The sequence below is a fragment of the Pelophylax lessonae genome (assembly GCF_965119305.1).
Source record: "Pelophylax lessonae genome assembly, chromosome: 7".
Taxonomy (NCBI): Eukaryota; Metazoa; Chordata; class Amphibia; order Anura; family Ranidae; genus Pelophylax; species Pelophylax lessonae.
The window spans coordinates 104,835,527-104,853,229 of NC_138774.1; the positions used below are offsets into that span (position 1 = coordinate 104,835,527).

General features: G+C 47.8%; 1 protein-coding gene across 2 annotated transcripts in view; it reads right to left on the reverse strand.

Annotated features, from left to right (window-relative positions):
- Positions 1-8,523, reverse strand: part of TMLHE (trimethyllysine hydroxylase, epsilon) — a 122,997-nt gene extending 114,474 nt beyond the window's left edge. Inside the window, exon 1 of one of the 2 annotated variants that reach the window (XM_082262682.1) lies at positions 8,427-8,523. The gene's annotated coding sequence lies outside the window, so the exon portion shown is untranslated. Of the gene's footprint in view, positions 1-8,151; positions 8,172-8,426 lie in introns of those variants that run through there. The other variant, XM_082262683.1, reaches the window with a different exon arrangement.
- Positions 8,524-17,703: the final 9,180 nt, after the last annotated feature.

Here is a 17,703-nt window from a genome sequence, read left to right on the forward strand (position 1 = left end):
GGGCACTATTCCTCCCACTGACACCAGGGACGGGACACTATTCCTCCCACTGACACCAGGGATGGGGCACTATTCCACCCACTGACACCAATAATGAGGCACTATTCCTCCTAATGATTTCAATGAAGGGGCACTATTCCTCTCACTGAAACCATGGATGTGGCACTATTTCTCCTATTGACACAAAAAATGGGGCCTTGTTTACTCCCACTGACATCGGGGCATTTTCTATTTCCACTGGCCATGGTCCGGCCCCATTAAAGCCTGAAAGACACTAAACCAGTCCTCTGTTTAGAGTGTTTGAAAACCTCTGGTCCATTTGACCATCTGACCATTTCTGCCATTCTGCAGGCACTCCAACTTACTTTGTAAAGGAGTTGGTGAGAGACCAGTGTACTTGCTTGAGTTGTTGTGATTCATGGTGCTTGCATGCACCATCATTTACAACACAAGCTGTAAGCTAGTAGTCTAGAATCTCTCCCCCAAGGAAAGCATGCCTGCTCTGTTGTCTGTCCTTTTGTGGTTGTCTGTACCTCCTCCCAAAGAAACACCCATAAATTGGGCCTCAGTCTGGGGTAGAGCTATAGGACAAACAGAAAAATCCAGGGGGAATCAACAAGGATTTTCAGAGTTTGGTGATACTTCTTTTAAGAGAGACATCTGGGTACCAGAGAACAAAAACCATCCCACCTGGAAAAATAAACTGCTTCATACCTACTTGTTCCACTGCCCATGACACTGCTTTGGACAGCCCGAGATACCCCTGCTGAAGATACTTCAGCATTCGGTACACTAAATTCCTGGTCCCCTGCTGCATATTGTGATTCCCCAGCCAACCCTTACATCAATACAATAGTTGCATAGGCCTGGCTGAGAGAACGACAGAGCACAGAGAAGGACCAGGCATTCAGTTGCTGTTGCTACAGCACCCATTTGTTTTCAACCATTTCCATATATATGTGCAATCGGAATATTCTGCATCATTTACTTGAATGGGTTGAGTCCGACGGCACTACTGCTCGCCAAAAGTAACAGGGTATAAATTTTGCAGTGGCTGCGGCATGTGTACAACTCCATTTTGCTGCCTTGCAGCTTAAAGCTCCGGGCATGAAAACTATAATTTAAAAATATATTGCTCAATTGCCACAAAGGATCTAAATCCACTTTGTGTGCATCAAATGTTTTTGCAAACCAAGAGACTACCTTGTTAAAGTAGTGGTGAAATCATCACTGCGTTGTTCATAGTCTTTGCAGAGAGCAGAGCTGTGGGAGGGACTGGGCAGGCCCCACCCACCACTTGCTACCTGCTGAACACTACAGGTGGGGGCGGAGACAAGACCAGTCACCCTGCACAAGGAGAGCAGCAGGGACCAGTCTCTATTAAAGGAAGCTCCTGCACAGAAGCAAAGCTTCACTATGGGTTACTGCACAGATCTAGAAAAAAAAAACACACACAACGCACACCGAAATTCTAGGATGAATATGCATGAGAAATATAATTATTTTGATAATTACTTATTCTGGAGTTCAGCTTTAGAGCCGGTTTACACTAGCGCGACTTGTCAGGCGACTTGTCAGCCTGACAAGTCGCGCTCCCTCGCGGTCCATTGAGCGCTACAGGACCCGTCCTAATAGGTGCGACACAAGTCGCTCCGACTTAGAAAAAGGGTCCTGTACTATTTTGGGGTGACCTCGGAGCGACTTGCATAGACTTCCATTATGTGAAGTCCCTGCAAGTCGCTCCCCTGCAAGTCGCTCCGAAGTCGTGGTGCATGGTAATGCACAAGTCGCCCCCGAAGTAGTAAGGAGTCATGTCGCCTCAGTGTGAACCGACTGTCAAAGTGATTTTAAAAGTCTCTTTTTTTTCAATAAAAAAACAAACATGTCATACTTACCTCCTCTGTACAGTTGGTTTTGCACAGAGCAGCCTGGATCCCTCTCTTCTCTGGTCCCTCTTCAGCTCTCCTGGCCCCTCCCCGCTATTTGAGTGCCCCCACAGCAAGCTGCTATGGGGGCACCTGAGCTGAGTCACAGCTCCGTGTATCTATTAAGACAGAGCTGTGATTCGGCCCCGCCTTATCTCTCCTCATTGGCTAACTGACTTTGATTGACACCAGCAGGAGCCAATGACGCTGCTGCTGTGTCTTAGCCAATGAGGAGGGGAGCCCTGGATGTCTGAGACAGTCGTGGACATCACTGGATTAGAGATGGGGCTCAGGTAAGTATTAGGGGGGCTGAGGGAGGCTGCTGCACACAGAAGGCTTTTTTTTATCTTAATGCATGGAATGCATTAAGATAAAAAAACCTTCTGACTTTACAATTCCTTTAAGGGAGTGGTAAATTCGTAGCTGAACTGCGAGTTTTTACCACACTAAGCTCAAAAACTCCATTCGCAGCACCCCAAGACCAGGGGTCATCAAAGTACACCCCACGGGCCACATTCAGACTGCTAGGGCATTTTTTCCATCCCGCAGCTAGAGTACTCACAATCGTTGGGGGGTTGTGGGAATTGTGCTGCATGCTTACCCCTCTGCAGAATGCAGCGCAGGTCCCACAACTTGACAAGGCCCATCCCTTTAGATGCCTCGTTTTGTGTTTGGTTGCTAGGACTGCTGGCTTCCTAGCAGCCAATAAAGTACTTTAATGCAGACCTGCTTCACCTCCGGGCTCTCGCCCTACTGTTAACATCAGTGTCCTTTATTGCTGTACCTTTGCATACAGCGTGCCTGTGTAACAGTGGGGCTGAAAGGTGCAGCGGATCTGCACTAATAAGCCAGTCTAATCAGGCACACTGTAGGCAGACACAAATGTGCAGGAAGACTGATGGGTACACAATGTGTGGAATGGTGCTGATGGGGACACAAATGTGAGGGGGTGGGGGCTCTAAAGGGGACACAAATATGCACTGGGGTTGCTTATGGGGACACAAATGTGCAGAGGAGTGCCGATGGGGGACACAAATATGCGGGGAGATTCTGATAGGGCATAAATGTGCAGGGGGAAGGGGGGCTCTGAGGGGGAGGGACACAAATGTGCAGGGAGATTCTGATGGGGACACAAATGTGCAGGGGGGGCTCTGATGGGGACACAAATATGCTGGGAGATTCTGGTGGGGCACAAATGTGCAGAGGGTAAGGGGGGCTATGAGGGGACACAAATGTGCAGGGAGATTCTGATAGGGGACACAAATGTGCGGGGAGATTCTGATGGGGACACAAATGTGCGGGGAGATTCTGATGGGGACACAAATGTGCGGGGAGATTCTGATGGGGACACAAATGTGCAGGGAGATTCTGATGGGACACAAATGAGCAGGGGGGAAGAGGGGCTTTAATGGGGACACAAATGCGCGGGGTGATTCTGATGGGGACACAAATGCGTGGGGAGATTCTGATGGGGACACAAATGTGCAGGGAGGAAGGGGGACTTTGATGGGGACACAAATATGCGGGGAGATTCTGGTGGGGCACAAATGTGCAGCGGGGAAGGGTGGCTTTGATGGGGACACAAATATGCGGGAGATTCTGGTGGGGACACAAATATGCAGGGAGATTCTGATGGGGACACAAATGTACGGGGAGGAAGGGGGGCTCTGATGGGGACACAAATATGCGGGGAGATTCGGATGGGAAATAATGTGCAGGGGGAAGTGGGGCTCTGATGGGGACACAAATGTGCAGTAGTGGGGGCTCTGATGTGGACACAAATATGCGGGGAGATTCTGGTAGGGAACAAATATGCAGGAAGGGACTCTGATAGGTACACAGATGTGCAGGGGGGGGGGGCCTAAAAGGGACACAGATGTGCAGGGAGGGGCTCTGATCGGGACACAGATGTGCAAGGGGGGGCTCTAATGGGGACACAAATGTGCAGGGGTGAGACTCTGATGGGGATACAAATGTGCAGGGGGGGGGGACTCTGATGGGGACACAAATGTGCAGGGGGGGGACTCTGATGGGGACACAAATGTGCAGGGGGGGGACTCTGATGGGGACACAAATGTGCAGGGGGGGAACTCTGATGGGGACACAAATGTGGAGGGGGGGGACTCTGATGGGGATACAAATGTGGAGGGGGGGGACTCTGATGGGGATACAAATGTGGAGGGGTGAGACTCTGATGGGGATACAAATGTGCAGGGGTGGGGGGCTCTGATGGGGACACAAATGTATGAGGGTAAAGTGCTCAAATGCATATCCATCCAGGTGTGCTAAGTGTCCGCATGAGTGACCCTCCAGGTCCCCTACTCACCACAATATGGATGGCTCAGCGTATTTGGGTATAATCGTGGGACTGCAACGTCCGTGCTCCAAGTTTTCATCCAAGTTAGAATCGCTCCGTTGGGATAAAGATGGCGTTTTCCCGGTATATGTGGATGAAAAAGGGGCCAATAGTGTAGTATGTTCAATAAATATATTTATTCCCCCACACTTTAGATAATACTTACAAGATTAAGCATGTAAGATAGCGATGTTACAAAGCAGGAAACGCCGCTGTTGGCGTGCGTTCCACCGAGACCAGGAAGCCCGACCGGAAGTGACGTTACGTGGCTACCACGCCGGAAATACGTCAACGCGTTTCACCCTAATAGTTGGCGTTTTCAAAAAGACATCATTTCCGGGTACGGCCAGTCTATTTATACCCCGCTTGGATACAGTTCATATCCGGGATATGTAATACATCCGGTGTCATACTCTAGCTCATAATTAATAGTAGAGCTGTATATTCTGGCATTTTTTTACAATATATATTCAATTTTAATCCATTCCCAAATTAATATATCTCAAATTAATACAATATTCATATTGTGACCGCCGGTACTGCTTCCTGTTTACATAAATGAATCGAAGGATAATCATTACAAAACTTATAAATTTCAATAAATTTAATATACTTATACAGTGACGATATGTATGTGAAGTGCAAAAGGTAATAATGTGCTGAAATTGGATAATAATTTATGGTATCTGTGTCTATATTAATAATTTATATAAATAAATAAAGTGCGTGAAAAGTGTCATATAGAGTGGATAAGTAGATAAATAAATGTGGTTTTTGCGATAATAAAATTCTATTTGATATTAATTAATTTATTTAATCAATTATATTAAATTGGTGCATAATTAGTGAAAAATTGTGCATAATAAACCTCAATAATAAAAGTGACAATATATAAGGGGATACTGGCTTGGAAATTACTGGGAGAACAAGTATATTTATATTTATTTGAATGTTAGTAATATAATAAATTATTAAAAACAAATTTTATTTCTACTATTTAAAATATTTAGACAAACAGTATTCATTAAAATTGATATCATAAAGAATTTTTTTTTTTTTTTTTTTTTTTTTATTAAGAACTGTGGGCATCTATATCTATTAGCAGGAAATGTCATAGCAGGATAATATTGGGTTATGATAAATTAAAATGTTCTAAAATAATGGACATTCTAAAACATTTTAAAACTAATATTTATTTTAAAATGGCTTACCAGTTGGATAAAAAGCAGTTTACATCAATATCTATATTTAACCCTTTTGGTTTCAAAGTTTCCATCCGATGGATCCATTGGGTCTCATTCTGGGAGATGGCCTTTTTTTAGATTGCCACCTCTCCAGTGAGGCTCAACTCGGTCTATTGCACAGAAGGTGAGGAGGGTAGGGTCTTTGTTGTGTCTAGTTTTGAAATGGTGGGAGAGGCTATGGTTCTGGAAGCCTTTTTTGATGTTCAGAACGTGCTCCCTACATTTATTTATCTACTTATCCACTCTATATGACACTTTTCACGCACTTTATTTATTTATATAAATTATTAATATAGACACAGACACCATAAATTATTATCCAATTTCAGCACATTATTACCTTTTGCACTTCACATACATATCGTCACTGTATAAGTATATTAAATTTATTGAAATTTATAAGTTTTGTAATGATTATCCTTCGATTCATTTATGTAAACAGGAAGCAGTACCGGCGGTCACAATATGAATATTGTATTAATTTGAGATATATTAATTTGGGAATGGAATAAAATTGAATATATATTGTAAAAAAATGCCCCAATATACAGCTCTACTATTAATTATGAGCTAGAGTATGACACCGGATGTATTACATATCCCGGATATGAACTGTATCCAAGCGGGGTATAAATAGACTGGCCGTACCCGGAAATGATGTCTTTTTGAAAACGCCCACTATTAGGGTGAAACGCGTTGACGTATTTCCGGCGTGGTAGCCACGTAACGTCACTTCCGGTCGGGCTTCCTGGTCTCGGTGGAACGAACGCCAACAGCGGCGTTTCCTGCTTTGTAACATCGCTATCTTACATGCTTAATCTTGTAAGTATTATCTAAAGTGTGGGGGAATAAATATATTTATTGAACATACTACACTATTGGCCCCTTTTTCATCCACATATACCGGGAAAACGCCATCTTTATCCCAACGGAGCGATTCTAACTTGGGTGAAAACTTGGAGCACGGACGTTGCAGTCCCACGATTATACCCAAATACGCTGAGCCATCCATATTGTGGTGAGTAGGGGACCTGGAGGGTCACTCATGCGGACACTTAGCACACCTGGATGGATATGCATTTGAGCACTTTACCCACTTGCACTGACGAAATAAGGATTTGCACTTGAGCACTTTCTCTGAATTTATTAAGAGACTATATTTTATATTAAACGTTTATTGTTTATATATAATTTATATATGGTCCTTTATATATTGATTTTATATATTTCTCATATTGATTCACCTTTGTTGCTATAATATTAGTTGCTAGCGCTGTTTTAATCAAATTTCATACATTTTACCAACATTTGTTTTGGATGCACAGCAGCTGCACTTTATATGATACACTTAATACCACTTATCCATTGTTTGTGTTGAGCGCTGTTTTAAGTTATGCCCCATAAACACGTGCAGATTATCTGCAGACTTTTGTCTGCAGACTTACCTTTTCTATGTAGTGCAAGGGCCTGCCGGATTGCATACAAATTGAAAGTGTTTAGGTTTGACCTCATATTATATGGTTTTGGTAAGTCTGCAGACAAAAGTCTGCAGATAATCTGCACGTGTGTATGGGGCATTAAGCCCCGTACACACACGCAGATCGTCGTCATACAAACGTCGGCGGACGAAAGATCTGCCGATTGTATGCGTGTTAGTATGGTGCCTCCGACAGATGTCTGCACACAATCCGCGGACAAGAGTCTTTCTTGCAAACATGAAAATTTTTGTCTGCAGACACCAGAACGGACGATTGTTCGCCTGTCAGTACAGAAATCAGCCGACAGACCGCAGATTTGCAAGACTGGGCATGCTCAGAAAATAAAAAACACAGGGAAAGTTAACCATTACATGACATCACTTCTGCAGTCAGCTGAAGTCTGCGGACAAAATTCTTGTGCTGTCCTTGTGCTGTCTTTGCACTTTTCAACAGACACCGACATCCCGGGGAGAAAAGACGAACATTTGTATGACGACGATCTGCGTGTGTGTACGGGGCTTCACACGCATACAATCGGCAGATCTTTCGTCCGCCGACGTTTGTATGACGACGATCTGCGTGTGTGTATGGGGCTTTAGTTTGCATAAATGTATGAGGAACTGCTGACAGGAACACAGATATAGGGCCCCATGCACACGGGAAGCTTAGCTCCGATACTCCGGCGTTTAGTTGTGGGTGGAGGGCACCGGTCACCATCCATCTTATAAAATTCTACTCTATTCTGGTGCTGCGGATTCATTTATTTATAACTGATTTTTTCCCTGCAAATATGTATAAATTATAGGATGTGGCCCTTGTAGTGAGTAGTTTGGGGACCCTTGTTCTAAATATTTAACACTTGCAGTGCAGGCGCAGCCCTGCTACAAAGTAAATTATTCCCTTTCCCCGGAGTTCAGCTTTAAGGAATGTGGAAAAAGAGGTTTGCTTTAACAACAGAATAAAGCGTGTTTGACGGGTGTAATACAAACATCTCTGTGTAAGCAGAACACTGTGCAGAGCTGAGGTTTGAAGAGGAATATGTAGAAATGTGGGGCTGAGTGCAGCCTGTGTGGGCACATTGAGGCTCATCAGTGAAGGGTGCCATGTGATGGGTGCAGTGTCAGCACAGGGCACAGGAGGACACTCACCATCAGGGAGGAATGGAATCTCTTCATATAGAAATGCAGGGAAAGTTTATCAGATTTCTTTGTGAATTATAGAAGATGACCCCCCCCTCAATGCATGTGTTCTAGTGTTGCTGCAGCTCACACTGGGGGATTTATAGAAGAAAGAATTATGTGAACTAACTCCATACACAATCACCAGATATATGCAATTCAATAATAAACCCTCCCTCCCCCACTTTATACACCCTCCATCCATAGTTCTATACAGCAAGAACATCACACAGCCTCCCGCCTACCTGGCACGTCTGGGGCCCCTCCAGGACTTTTTACTTGGCCGCAATTCAACTACACGGCACAAGTCTGCCCCGCGGTGCATTGTGGGGGTTGTGGCCACGCAGGAGCTGCTGCATTGACAATCAGCGGCGAGCTCACTACATCTCCCAGGATGCTGCTCGCGTGTTGACGAAAAAGAAGCCATTGGTTGGTTCTGCTAGCCTGTGGTTGGTCAGTGGAGGAGCATGCCGGGAGTTGTAGTTCTCCTAGGAGTTCCATGTCTTTCTATTATATATTGGGATGCGAAGTTTTTGTGCTGTGGGATTTCTCATACTAAAGTCTGTGACACAGTTTTCTATGGCTGGATGTATAACTGGGGTGATACTAATGCTGGCCATACACGTATAGATTTTCGTTCGCAAATTTTATTTTTAAGAAAATTAGTTTGATTTTTCTAATCATTCGTGGGGTCAAATCGATGTCTGTTTTTGACTGCAGTGAAGGGAAAATTTGAAGGGGCGGGACAGAAAACTTTTCTGGGTCAACCAATTTTCGGGCAGTGTATGTGGTAATCGCTCAGAAATGACAAACATTTTAAAATTGAATGGTAGAAGACATTTTTCGAGCAACATTTGTCCATTCATCGAATGTTCAAAGAATGTTCGTACGAATGTTCTGCGAACATTCGCGTCCAAAAATGTATACGTGTATGGGCAGCATTGGTGATGTGTTATAGACACCAGGCATGAATGAATAGAACTCTGTAATCATTGAAGAAAAGCTTTGTTTGTTTTTCTTTAAATACCACTTGACTTTCACCCCCTTCCTGACTGAGCTCATTTTCGGGTTTTAGCGCTGTCGCACTTTGGATGACAAGTGCGTGGTCATGCAACACTGTACCCATGTGAAATTTGTGTCATTTTTTGAGACAGGTAGAGCTCTCATTTAATCACCACTGAGTTTTTACATTTTTTTGCTAAATAAACGAAAAAAGACTGAAACTTTTGAAGAAAAAAGAAAAAAAATTTCTGTGTTTCTGTTATAAAATTTTGCAAATAAGTAATTTTTCTTCTTCAATGATGTGCGCTGATAGGTTGCACAGATGGGCACTGATGAAGCTGCACTGATGTGAGCTGATGAGGCTGCACTGATGGGCACAGATGAGGTGGCTATGTTGGGCACGGATAAGCTTCACTGATGAGGAGGCACTGATGGGCATTGATAGGCTACCCTGATGGGCACTGATGAGGCTGAACTGATGGGCACTGATGAAGCTGCACTGATGTGAGCTGATGAGGCTGCACTGATGGGCACTGATGAGGTGGCTATGTTGGGCGCAGATAAGCTTCACTGATGAGGATGCACTGATGGGCGGCATTGATAGGCTGCCCTGATGGGCACTGATGAGGCTGAACTGATGGGCACTGATGAAGCTGCACTGATGGGCACTGATGAAGTTGCACCGATGGACACTGATGAGGTAGCACTGTTGAGCACTGATAAGCTGCACTGATGAGGAGGCACTGATAGGCTGCACTGATAAGGTGGAACTGTTGGGCACTGATAAGCTGCACTGATGAGGCTGCACTGATAATGTCAGTGTAAATGTCCCCTGTCACAATGTAGCTGGGTATCGGCTTTCCTTTCCTCACCCAGTGACAGCACAGAGGAAAGGAAATGCAGATAACTTTGTTTACATGTGATGAGCTGTGATTGGACACACGCACCTGATCACATAATACAGGGCCGTTGTGATTGGCCCTTTACCTTGATCTGTGATCAGCTGTGTCCTAAGGACACAGCGATCACAGGGCCAGGGCCACTGATGGGGGGGACCACCAGCCCTCTTGTAGGGGGCCCGAGCACACAGGGGGGCCCACACAGAGAGGGGGATTAGTGATGGACGACAAATATCAGCTTTTATCTGTTGAGAGACAGTTGTCCCTCACTAATCCCCCTCCCTTGTGTGCCCCCCCCCCCCCCAGCCAGCACTTATCTATGCTCAGGAGTTTATTTGTAAATTGTAACTTTGTTTTTCTCTCTGATCACTGAGCTCCAACTGCCCAGCCTGTATATTTTTCTCATCTCATCTTTTTTATCTTTTTTTAGATTTAGCAGGAATTATGCGAGTTATGTTATATTTGTGTCTGCTAATAGTGATTTTGTTGTAATTTTAGCTAAATATATCTTTAATATTTTCTTGGGGGGGCCCTGCCAGGTAGTCTGTACGGGGCCCCGCAATTTCTAACAGCAGCCCTGTTCTGGGAGAATGTCCTAGAACTGGACGACTGTGCTGTACAGTGTTAATTTCATCAACAAAAAAAAATTCGTCAGCGACATTTTTACAGTGACGGAAACAAAACGAAAGGTACAGGACATTTTTGTCCAATGACGAAAACTACAACGAAAATCAATTCCGTTTTCGTTAACGAACGAAAACTAAATGAAAATGTGAGGCAGAGACTTTTACCCTTGTGAACTAACTTCTGGTTTCCAGGGAGCTCCGCCTGCTTCCGCTCCCAGCAAGTAAGCGACTGTGTGCAGCCAACAATACAGGCCTCCAAGTCTCACACCGTGACCAGTAAGACTGCCAGAGACCAGAGCAGCTCCGTGCATTACAGCCAGGCCTTCCAAATCGCAATGAGAGTCCCACTTCCAAGTCCTGACTCATGACGACCGCAGAGGCGGATCGGGGGGGGAGGGGGGCAACGGGCCAATTGCGCCCCCCCTTGAGAAAATAGGAAGCCGGCTGGTGGGTGAGCAGGCAGGCCGGTGAGCGGGCGGGCAGGCCAGTGGGTGAGTGGACGGACGGGAGGGCCAGTGAGCGGGCAGGCAGGCCAATGAGCGAGCGAGCGAGCAAGCAAGAAGAGAAATTACATCATCTCTCACCGTCTGTCCTGCCTCACTGCAGTTCAGCTTCTGACAGATTAATGCCCTCACTGTGCAGCAGTGGGCAGCAGGAAGATTACATTATCTCTCAATGCCCGCCATCACTCTGGGACACAGCCACTGGCAAGTGACAATCCGCATCTTGTGGCAAGTAAGAATCCGCATCTTGTGGCAAGCAAGAATCCGCATCTTGTGGCAGGCGACATGGCAAGTGACAATTCGCTCTAGGTGGCAAGTGACATGGCATGTAACAAGCTGCATTTGGTGGCAGGTGACGTGGCAAGTGACAATCCGCTCTAGGTGTCAAGTAACGTGACAAATAACAAGCTGCAACTGGCAAGTAACATGGCAAGTGACAAGCTGCATCTGGTGGCAGGTGACGTGGCAAGTTACAAGCTGCATCTCTTGGCAGGTGACGATGGCATGTGACAAGTTCAGGGCTCCCATGGATTCTACATTATGGTGAGTTGAACTATTTTTTTTTTATATTACAATGTAATAATAGAAATATTTTTTGCGATTCGGCACTGCGTTACTTTAATTGACATTTGCGCGGTCATGCAATGCTGTACCTAGATAAAATTGATGTCCCTTTTTTCCCACAAATAGAGCTTTCTTGTGGTGGTATTTGATCACCTCTGCGATTTTTATTTTTTGCGCTTTAAACAAAAAAAGAGTGAGAATTTTGAAAAAAAAAAAACAATATTTTTTACTTTCTGCTATATAACCTTTACAATAAATAAAAATAAAAAATCGAATTTTTCCTAATTTTAGACCAATTTTTATTCTGCCACATATTTTTGGTTAAAAAAAATCTCAATAAGCGTATGTTGATTGGTTTTCGCAAAAGTTATCGCGTCTACAAACTAGGGAAAATATTTATGTCATTTTTATTTATTTATTTATTTTTCTACTAGTAATGGCGGCGATCTGTGATTTTTAGCGGGACTGCGACATTGCGACGGACAGATCGGACACCTAAATTACATTTTTGACACTTTTGGGGGGACCAGTGACATTACTACAGTTATCAGTGCTAAAAATATGCACTGTTACTGTAATAATGACACTGGCAGGGAAGGGGTTAACAGTATAGGTGATCAAGGAGTTAAATGTGACTCTAGGGGAGTGATTCTAACTGTGGGGGGCGTGGCTTCTGAGATGACCACAGAGACATGTGATCCTATATAGAAGGATCACATGAGCTCTGTGATCATTTCAGGGAGAAGGACGGTTGGCTGTGTTTACAACAGCCGTCCGTCCTTCTCCCTCTGCGCGGAGCGATCGCAGGTGTCAGGCTGCAATCAGAGCCGCCTGACACATGCCTTGGGTTTCCCGCTGACGATCGGGGGTGGAAGCGTGCCGCCGGCAGTGCGCGCTCGCCCCCTAGCTCCTCCAGGCGAGCGACGTAGACCTACGTCGTTCTGCCTGTACAAGCCAGCCTGCTGCAGTAAATATAACGTAAGCGGTCGGGAACTGATTAAAAGAAGTAGTAGAAGAAGTAGAACTATAGGTATAACTTTTTTTTAAAATTATGGATAGGGAAAAATAGTTAAAACCCCCGTCAGATTTTCGCCATCTCTGTCCCATTGCGGAGATTTCCTTTCACTTCCTGTCCTATAGCCAAACAGGAAGTGAGAGGAAATTCCTGCAAATGTGAATTCCTTGGGAACCCCCAGTTTACCAGAACTAGTGTCCCTATTGGAAGATTCTCCTGCTATTGCTTTTCTGGGGACAACCCAAAATTTTGGATTTTCTTTTACTTTCACTTTCAATAGTAACAGTACACAGGACAAATAGGGAGAGTGAATCTCCATAACAGGGGCACAGACAGCAATAAAAATTGATATGGGTTCTAATCCCTCTCCATTCTATCCAAAACTGAAAAAAAAATTTGCCTTTAGTTATACTAATGCAGCGTACATTATTACACAACATAACCGCACTTTAACAAAACAAAACAGCTACATTATCTCATAAAAGTGAGTACACCCCTTACATTTTTGTAAATATTTTATTATATCTTTTCATGTGACAACACTGAAGAAATGACACTTTGCTACAATGTAAAGTAGTGAGTGTACAGCTTGTATAACAGTGTAAATTTGCTGTCCCCTCAAAATAACTTACCACACAGCCATTAATATCTAAACCACTGGCAACAAACGTAAGTACACCCTAAGTGAAAATGTCCAAATTGGGTCCAATTAGCCATTTTCCCTCCCCGGTGTCATGTGACTCGTTAGTGTTACAAGGTGGCAGGTGTGAATGGGGAGCAGGTGTGTTAAATTTGGTGTTATCGCTCTCACTCTCTCATACTGGTCACTTGAAGTTCAGCATGGCACCTCATGGCAAAGAACTCTCTGTGGATCTGAAAAAAGAATTGTTGCTCTACATAAAGATGGCCTAGGCTATAAGAAGATTGCCAGGACCCTGAAACTGAGCTGCAGCACGGTGGCCAAGACCCTACAGCGGTTTAACAGGACAGGTTCCACTCAGAACATGCCTCGCCATGGTGGACCAAATTAGTTGAGTGCACATGCTCAGCGTCATATCCAGAGGTTGCCTTTGGGAAATAGATGTATGAGTGCTGCCAGTGTTGCTGCAGAGGTTGAAGGGACCGTGGGAGGGTCAGCCTGCTCAGACCATACGTTGCACACTGCATCAAATTGGGCTGCCTGGCTGTGGCCCAGGAAGGGAGCCTCTTCTGAAGATGATACATAAGAAAGCTTGCAGACAGTTTGCTAAAGACAAGCAGACCAAGGACATGGATTACTGGAACCATGTCCTGTGGTCTGATGAGACCAAGATAAACTTGTTTGGTTCAGCTGCTGTCAAGCGTGTGTGGCGGCAACTGGGTGAGGAGCAGGGGCGGACTGACCATTAGGGCACTCGGGCACTGCCCGAGGGCCCGGGGCTAGTAGGGGGCCCCATGAAAGGCTCCTGGCACCTACCTTCCAAAGCATCTGTGATGATCCCGGAGCCCAGTGCCAGAACAAGTTCCAGCACTGAGCTCCGGTAACTGGCCTGACAGAGACACACTAACGTGGGCACTCAGGACACCTTCCCTGCATCTCTTTGAGGGTGCCTGGGCTCCCTCACGCAGCGATCGTCCCTCTGCAGCAGCTGACACTTACATCTGTCCCCCGCCCCAACTGATGCCTGCACAGTACACACAGAGCTCACCAAGGATCCTCCTCCACGGCTCTGAAGTACACAGACAGGAGGAGGAGGAGTAGCCGGGGAGGAGGGACATTAACTTCAAGAGCTGCACTGATTATCTGAGGTATGTACTGTACATAGTTTATGGATACGGAAGGGGGACAGATAACAAGGATGCACATATGGAGAAGTGATGGGGGCGGGGGCATATGCTAGGGGGATGCTTTTGGAGGGGGGAATGACTTGTGCTAGAAGGTGAGGAGGTGGTGTGAGGGGATTTCAACTCTGACCTCTCCCCTCCAAATGCACCCCCCAGCACATGTTCTCTTACTGCCCCTTCTCCCCAAATCAAAGAGGTGCAGATTGCCACTCATCCCAGGACCCCCTCTCTCCTCATCCCAGGACCCCCTCTCTCCTCATCCCAGGACCCCTCTCTCCTCATCCCAGGACCCCCCCTCTCCTCATCCCAGGACCCCCCCTCTCCTCATCCCAGGACCCCCTCTCTCCTCATCCCAGGACCCCCCCTCTCCTCATCCCAGGACCCCCTCTCTCCTCATCCCAGGACCCCTCTCTCCTCATCCCAGGACCCCCCCTCTCCTCATCCCAGGACCCCCTCTCTCCTCATCCCAGGACCCCTCTCTCCTCATCCCAGGACCCCTCTCTCCTCATCCCAGGACCCCCCCTCTCCTCATCCCAGGACCCCCTCTCTCCTCATCCCAGGACCCCCTCTCTCCTCATCCCAGGACCCCCCCTCTCCTCATCCCAGGACCCCCTCTCTCCTCATCCCAGGACCCCTCTCTCCTCATCCCAGGACCCCCCCTCTCCTCATCCCAGGACCCCCTCTCTCCTCATCCCAGGACCCCCTCTCTCCTCATCCCAGGACCCCTCTCTCCTCATCCCAGGACCCCCACTCTCCTCATCCCAGGACCCCTCTCTGCTGTCATCCCAGGACCCCCTCTTTCCTCATCCCAGGACCCCCTCTCTCCTCATCCCAGGGCCCCCTCTCTGCTCTCATCCTATGGCCCCCTCTCTGCTCACATCCCATGGCCCCCTCTCTGCTCTCATCCCATGGCCCCCTCTCTGCTCTCATCCCATGGCCCCCTCTCTGCTCTCATGCCATGGCCCCCTCTCTGCTCTCATCCCAGGACCCCCTCTCTGCTCTCATCCCATGGCCCCCTCTCTGCTCTCATCCCAGGACCCCCTCTCTGCTCTCATCCCAGGACCCCCTCTCTGCTCTCATCCCAGGACCCCCTCTCTGCTCTCATCCCAGGACCCCCTCTCTGCTCTCATCCCAGGGGTCTCTCTCAGCTCTCATCCCAGGACCCCCTCTCTGCTCTCATCCCAGGACCCCCCTCTCTGCTCTCATCCCAGGACCCCCTCTCTGCTCTCATCCCAGGACCCCCCTCTCTGCTCTCATCCCAGGACCCTCTCTCTGCTCTCATCCCATGGCCCCCTCTCTGCTCTCATCCCAGGACCCCCCTCTCTGCTCTCATCCCAGGACCCCCTCTCTGCTCTCATCCCAGGACCCCCCTCTCTGCTCTCATCCCAGGACCCCCTCTCTGCTCTCATCCCAGGACCCCCCTCTCTGCTCTCATCCCAGGACCCCCTCTCTGCTCTCATCCCAGGACCCCCCTCTCTGCTCTCATCCCAGGACCCTCTCTCTGCTCTCATCCCATGGCCCCCTCTCTGCTCTCATCCCAGGACCCCCCTCTCTGCTCTCATCCCAGGACCCCCCCTCTCTGCTCTCATCCCAGGACCCCCTCTCTGCTCTCATCCCATGGCCCCCTCTCTGCTCTCATCCCAGGACCCCCTCTCTGCTCTCATCCCAGGACCCCCTCTCTGCTCTCATCCCAGGACCCCCTCTCTGCTCTCATCCCAGGGGTCTCTCTCTGCTCTCATCCCAGGGGTCTCTCTCAGCTCTCATCCCAGGGCCCCCTCGATGCTCTCATCCCAGGACCCCCTCTCTGCTCTCATCCCAGGGGTCTCTCTCAGCTCTCATCCCAAGGCCCCCTCTCTGCTCTCATCCCAGGGGTCTCTCTCAGCTCTCATTCCAGTGTCCCCTCTCTGCTCTCATCTCAGGACCCCCTCTCTGTTCTCATCTCAGGACCCCCTCTCTGTTCTCATCTCAGGACCCCCTCTCTGCTCTCATCCCAGGGGTCTCTCTCTGCTCTCATCCCAGGACCCCCTCTCTGCTCTCATCCCATGGCCCCCTCTCTGCTCTCATCCCAGGACCCCCTCTCTGCTCTCATCCCAGGACCCCCCCTCTCTGCTCTCATCCCTGCACCCCCCTCTCTGCTCTCATCCCAGGACCCCCTCTCTGCTCTCATCCCAGGGGTCTCTCTCTGCTCTCATCCCAGGGGGTCTCTCTCTGCTCTCATCCCAGGACCCCCTCTCTGCTCTCATCCCAGGGGTCTCTCTCAGCTCTCATCCCAAGGCCCCTCTCTGCTCGCTCTCATCCCAGGGGTCTCTCTCAGCTCTCATTCCAGTGTCCCCTCTCTGCTCTCATCTCAGGACCCCCTCTCTGCTCTCATCTCAGGAACCCCTCTCTGCTCTCATCCCTGGACCCCCTCTCTGCTCTCATCGCAGGGGTCTCTCTCAGCTCTCATTCCAGTGTCCCCTCTCTGCTCTCATCTCAGGACCCCCTCTCTGTTCTCATCTCAGGACCCCCTCTCTGTTCTCATCTCAGGACCCCCTCTCTGCTCTCCTCTCAGGACCCCCTCTCTGCTCTCATCTCAGGACCCCCTCTCTGCTCTCATCCCTGGACCCCCTCTCTGCTCTCATATTAGGACCCTCTCTCTGTTCTCATTCCAGGACCCTCTCTGCTCTCATCCCTGGGGCCCCTCTCTGTCCTTATCCCAGGGGTCCCTCTCTGTTCTTATCCCAGGGGCTACTCTCTGTCATTATTCCAAGGGTCACTCTCTGTCTTTATCTCAGGGGTCCCTCTCTGTCCTCTTTCAAGGGGTCCCCTAAACACCAACTGGGATAGGTTGTTCAGGACAGCAAGGGCCTGTTTAAATTTGCAGTTTGGGGGCAGGAAAACCTCAGAATTGAGCCCTGTATTTACTCACCCCCACCACACCCCCTTTAACTGCAAGGGCCAGGGGTGTACACATGTTGCATCCGCATCAGGAATTATATGTCCTGTCACGCTTGGCAGATGTAGCACCTGCCAAGCATAACTCATTCAAGTGAATGGGGCTGCATTGCAAAGGCTGTGCAACCTTGTGCAGTACAGCAAAAAAAAAAAAA